This window comes from Nicotiana tomentosiformis, chromosome 3 (assembly GCF_000390325.3).
Source record: "Nicotiana tomentosiformis chromosome 3, ASM39032v3, whole genome shotgun sequence".
Taxonomy (NCBI): Eukaryota; Viridiplantae; Streptophyta; class Magnoliopsida; order Solanales; family Solanaceae; genus Nicotiana; species Nicotiana tomentosiformis.
This window is the reverse complement of record NC_090814.1, coordinates 43,987,200-43,993,595: the sequence shown is the minus strand read 5'-3', so window position 1 is coordinate 43,993,595 and position 6,396 is coordinate 43,987,200. Positions and strand designations below refer to the sequence as shown.

Genomic DNA, 6,396 nt, shown 5'->3' with positions numbered 1-6,396 from the left:
TTTGACTACCCATACCACGACTACATATATGTGTTTTGTTTTCAAATTCGAGTCCAAATCGACTCTCAAAACTCAAATCATCATTTTTTAAAACATTGAAGAAAATCCCTAAATTTCCTCCTTGATTCTTATAAATTTGATGTTAAATCTAAGATATAATCATGAAATATAATTGAAAATTGATTAGAATCACTTACCCAATGTTTGTATATAAAAATCCCCTCCATATAACCTCCTACCGAGTCTAGAATTCTAAAATGAGAGAAAATGATATGAAATCCCGACACCTAGTCCTTTTGTTCAGCTGCAACTGTTGCAATTGCAACATTGGATTCACAATTGCAAACCCTCGCAATTGCAAAGAAAACCTCGCAAATGCGGCAGCTGTCAAGCCCATGAGGTATCGCAATTTCGACACAGACTTCGCAAATGTAAAGTCTGCCCTCCTTGCAAATGCGACAAAAAGGTCGCAATTGCGACCTACCCCTACTATGTCTAGACTTTGCCAATGCGAACCAGGCATCGCTATTGCGACACCTGAGTCCCCCCTGTCATGTTTGCAATTCTGAAGTTGGTGCTCGCAATTGCGATAACTGCAGCACCAGCAACCTGTTTTCAGTCCAAACCTTTCTGAAACTTACCCGCGCCCTCAGGGCTTGAAATTAAATATCCACACAAGTCTAAAAATATCATACCAACTCGCTCACGTGATCGAACACAAAAATAATATCTAGAACTACGAATCGAACATCAAAACGTATGGATTTCAAAGAGAAGTTCAAGAACCTCTAGAATTGCAACCAAGAGTCCGAAACCTATCAAATGAACTCCAAATGACATCAAATTTTGCAAACAAGTTCGAAATAGCATAACAGACATATTTCAAATCCCAAAATTAAATTTCAAACCCGATAGCCAAAAGTCAACCAACGGTCAAATTTGAAAAATCTTTTAAACCTCAAATTGCCAGCTTTTGGCTAAACTAGTCAAATCAACCTAGGGACCTTTTGAATTCTATTCCGGGCATATGCCCCAATCCAAAATTACGATACGAACCTATCAGAGCCATCAAAATACCGTTCCGAGGCAAAAGTCAAACTTTGGTCAATATTTATAACTTAAGCTTCTAAGTCAAGAACAAAAGGATCTAAATTGACCCAAAACCTTCCTGAAACGAAAACAATCAACCCCGCAAGTCATAAAGTCAAAATTACACATGTGTGAAGCATAAAAAAGGGGAAGCGAAGCTCAAATACATAAAACGATTGATCGGGTCGTTACAACCAATTTATAACTTTTAGCTTGTTTTAGCTTATTTCAACTTAAAAGTAATTGGTTTAAAAGCCATATTTATCATTTGTTGGATTCATTTACTAATTAATCTATATATATATTGCCTTATATAATTCATCCAATTCTATTTTCTCACAATATTTATTTAATTTGACTAATCTATCTAGAATATAATCTTAGTCATTTTATTGATTTAGACTCTTAACATTTTAACTGCCTACACCAGCAGTCATCCTTGATGAATTGCATGATAAAGTCTCATCAATTCATTTGTCTAACATTATCAGATGATGATATCTTATAGTTTGAGGGTAAGAATTCCTATTCGATTTTATGAAGCTTTTCCTTCAGCCACAGCTATTTTCTTTAAAATATCTGCAAATGTTCACGTACAGGTAGGCAATGGAAGAAAACCAAATGCATCTGCAAACATGTTGACATCATTCTTTATGCATAAATATAATTTCATGAAATCGAGGGGCATGAATATACTTTATCGGTTCATCAAGTGATAAAAGAACTTAAAAAAATTATTTAGTTTTGACATACAAAACAAAGCTGAAAAAGGAAAATAACACTTTAGGGGCAAACTTGTCCAATATTAAGTCACAAAATGGTTTTGTTATAACAACCATGTAACGAGTGGGTTTTGTGTATTGTCTGAAATCACAGGGAAGGTATAAGTTACAAGCCAAAATCTCAAGTGAGGTATGCGAGATTTTACAAATATGGTTTTTTTTCCAACCTTAATGTGAAGCTACTAAAGTTTTTATCGACACAAGAATTTAAATACATATAGGTTTTGTTTTATTTTACCGTTCTATGAATAATAATATGGAAAAGAGTCATGCTTGTGCCTTTACTATTAGAAACTAGTAATAATTAGCCGCGCTTTACGCGATCATTAAAAATATTAATAAATTTAAAAGTTGATTAATTTCTCAATTCGTTACCATTTGAGAAGTTAAATTTATTTTTTCACAACTGTATTTTTGAAGTATTCTTAAATAATATGTTTTAAGTTATTAAGAACGTGAGCGTTTTTTGCCTTCTCATGCATCCCTAAATATATGAACATATTTCATAACAAAGAAAAACCAACTCTGAAATGAAAATTTTGGAATGTAAGGAGTAATGAAGAAGAGTGATCAAAAGTTGTGTTGTAAATGTGAGATTTGGTTTTAAACTAAAAATTGTGTGCACATAGATACTCCAACTGGTTTTAAACTAAAATGTTGTGTTGTAAATGAAATGTGAGATTTGATCCTCTCTCCATAATTTAAAAGTTACTCCAACCGGTTCGAAATAAGTGTTTTGTTAACCTTTCAAATTTGGTACTTTAAAAAAATAAAGGAGAAGCAATCGAAACTAACATGATCAAATACCTATGTGCATCTTTCGTTTTATTATGTTCGTGCACGTCCATCTTCTTTTTTCGTTTTATTATGTTCTCTTTTTTCTTAATTTCTTTTTTGTCATTTTCTTTTTACTTGTTTCTCCCTATTTAATGCATCTTTTCTCTTCACAAAAGAAGAATAAGAAAACAAATTGACACACCGTCCTTTCATGATGCTGTTGACAATATATTTTGACAAAACGAATATGTAAGAAATATTTGAAATGAAATATGACACAACTCTTTTAGGTCAACATATGTGAACCTGAATAAAAACATAAAACCAAAAGAATAAGATAAGAAACTAAGAGAGAGAACGATGCTAATGTAAAAATTTGGGATATAGACTTGAGATGTTGCTCGTTTTTTTCTTTCTCTAACGCCTTTTTCTCCAAAGCTTTTTCTTAGTATTGAGATTCCTAGTCCTAGTAATAAAATATATAAATTGTAGTGACTTATGTTTGATAAGATTGACATCATTTTTGTTCTCTTGAATAAAAACTCAAAAACTAAATACGAAAGGGAAAAACGAAAAAGAAAAGGAAATAAATTGGAAATGCAGGAAAGATCAATACTCTGTATCACGTCAAATACAACAATTCCATAATTCTCTATCCCATTTTTTTCTCCTTATTCTAATCCCAGCAGCCCAAATCTCAAAATGCTTTTTCTAAGATCTTGAAATACAGCTATTCCTTTCACACGATAATATTATCCTTTCTTTCTCATATCCCACTATGTTTGATTTCTGGGCTAATATCTATTTTGCTGATCAGTTAGCAGACTTTCATAACACACAAGAAATCACCCAAAAATTAAGTAGAGAAGGAGAAGTACATGATTTATTGCTGGACTGAATGCCAATAACATGTTCTTGTTTGTCACTAATGTTAGCTTGGTGATATAGAAGAATACATATAGAAACCAAATGGTCAAGGAAAGAAATTTCAAGGAGTAATACTCAAAGCAAACCTCTCACGAACTGCTAATTCTTTCTTGAGTTGTTGCCTTCAATTCCATTGATATCTTCTTCACAATTTGAATAGGATAAGTCGCATGATGAGATATTGAGTCCGCCATTCCACATCCTGAAGAGATATTCAAATCAGGGGAAAATACTGAGGTAATAAGCCAAAAAAATACTAAAGTAAGAAAAAACAGAAAACTACCATGAAAGTCACAAATATAGATCCAATTTGAGTAACAAAGGATAGGAACCAATGCTATCTTCTAACCGTTAACGATGCTGCTTGACGCTATTTGCACAATCAGGCGATTTTAGAAAATTCTATTATGAAATGTATTATACGCATGTATAGAAGTTCTATTAGACTTATATTTGATATCCTTTAAAGGAAAGATATAGATGGTCAGTCCAAACAAAAGATACACCTACTAAAACACACTTAATTCCATGATAACGGAAAAATGGTATGACGAACCTTGGCATTACGAACAATGGCTTTGACAGCTTAAAACAATCACAGGAACAGAGCACATCAGGATGCGTATAAAAGCTATCAAAGCAGCAGAAATTTGAGAAACAAAAAACAGGTAACAGGAACCAAAAGAATAACTATTTAGTTAGAAGGAAGCTACATAGTTCTTCAGGAGCGATAATTTTCACAGGTACATAATCGAATTGGCGAGCACACAATGATACCAGCTTCCCCAGACTAAAATGAATAGCAAGCCTAGATCCAACCTTAAAAAATTATTTCACCACTAATATATGACTATAGGACTGAATAGTAGAAGAGAATAGATTATTAGAGTATAGATTCATATACCATCCTTAGTAAGCCCACCATTCACCACGATTGGCAATAGAGTAATTGTCAAGAGTCACTAAGCATCCTGTTAATGTCCAGATAAGAATCCTTGACATATGGTACCTTTGTTGAGATTACTTTTTAAGCACAAATTGCACGCAGACAATAGTTTTTATTGATATCACCAAATCCTTTTTGTCAAGTCAGATTGAGTCTCAATCTTAATCCAGGTGAACTTTTACTACTGAAAAATAGAGAATTATTGCACATTATAGTTTCTGCATATGTTGGCAAAACAATGTGAATTCATATCTTTTGTACTTCTATCAATTTGAAATTAAATAATAGTTCTTGGTCTACTGAAGACTCACGAAATGATGGGAAGAGTTCATAAAACATGGAGTATATAAGTTGAGCGTCAGAAGGCAAAGAGAAAAAGCTAAAAGAACGTAACTTGAAGCCCCATCAGTTACCGGACTGCATCATATGCTCAAAACAGTACAAAACACTAATTTGACTCTTCCGCATAAATTTTTCTTACAAATGATCCCTGACAAAATTCCACAGAAAAAAATATAATCATCAATTAGACTGAACGAGACGGTAAAAATATGGGCTTACTTGCAAGAGGGGTTGGCAAGTGGGAACCAATATTATCCAAATACTTCCAATTGGAGATGGAGTAGTAGACCTTTTCTGAGTCAAGGCTTCGACTTGTAGGAATCACACACACATACATATGAACGGGAAGACTTACAATTGGGAGAAAACACTGTGAGAAAATTCCCTACGCACGTGAGGAAGAAAGATAAGACTCTGATTTGCTTCGGAAATACGTGATTTCTACAAAGAGATTACCTTCAACTTTGGGAGTGATTTGTTCCGTTTGTCAAAATTTCGGGCCGTCTGAACTGGTCTTGAAGCAGATGCATCTTTGGCTGGTGACAACGGTGAAGACTTCATAACCTGCGGCGAATCGGCAATAGATGGAATCATTGCGCTTTGAACGGACACTGGCAGAAGAGAGGAAACACTTAATTTAGGTCTTTCAGTGTGGCTTTGGCGTCCTTTCGGAGACATGCGGTAAATGTTAGCAGTTAATGTGTAAATATCGTAAATAGAGAAAGTTTAAAATGATGGAAAAATGTCAAAAAAAATGACAAAATAGATAAATGGGGATTCTGACGGAGAGTTGTGCCACATCACCGGGCTATGTCCCTTAATTATATAGATATATATCACCGGGCTATGTCCCTCAATTATATAGATATATAGATTACTTGAAATTATCCTCCATTTGAGTATATGACTTTAAATATCCTCGCCATTCAACTTTTGAGTAAATCTACTCTTAGACTAACTATTACAACCCAAATACCTATCAGAATTGTGATGGCGCCTAATACCGCTTGCTAGACAAGTCAACAATAATATATGCTGAAATAACTTTAACAATGATAAGAAATAGTCTTAAACAGCGAAATAGCATAAATAACCGAAGTCATAATAACGATACAACCGACACCACCTAACATCTGGTGTCATTGACTGCATGAGGTCTATAGAATACTAAATACAAGTCTGGACAAAATACAATACAGTGCGAAAGACTAAACTGTCATGATCCAACTCCCACCAAAGTTGCGACAACGCCTAACACTACTTGCTAGGCAATCCAACAGTCACGCAATAACTACAAATTTGATAAAAATATGATTTAATAACTCAACAGCGAAAATATCATGAAATAACAGAGAAAATAACAAGAAAACTACTACAACCATCCCAATGATCTGGTGTCAACGAGTACATGAACACTACTGAATATCAAAATACAAACCAAATTTTCAATACAACTATCTGGACAATAGAACAGTAGTAAGGAAAATAAAGGAAATATAGTCAAGGTCTGCGGACGTCATAGCAGCTACCTCG

At 33.9% G+C, this 6,396-nt stretch overlaps 1 long non-coding RNA gene across 1 annotated transcript; it reads right to left on the bottom strand.

Moving 5' to 3' along the window:
- Positions 1-3,504: 3,504 nt before the first annotated feature.
- LOC104101164 (uncharacterized) lies at positions 3,505-5,660 on the bottom strand. Its single transcript, XR_011414688.1, has 3 exons — positions 5,320-5,660; positions 5,083-5,248; positions 3,505-3,777 (listed from the first exon to the last, which is right to left on the bottom strand). It is a non-coding gene; the product is annotated as an uncharacterized lncRNA (long non-coding RNA).
- Positions 5,661-6,396: the final 736 nt, after the last annotated feature.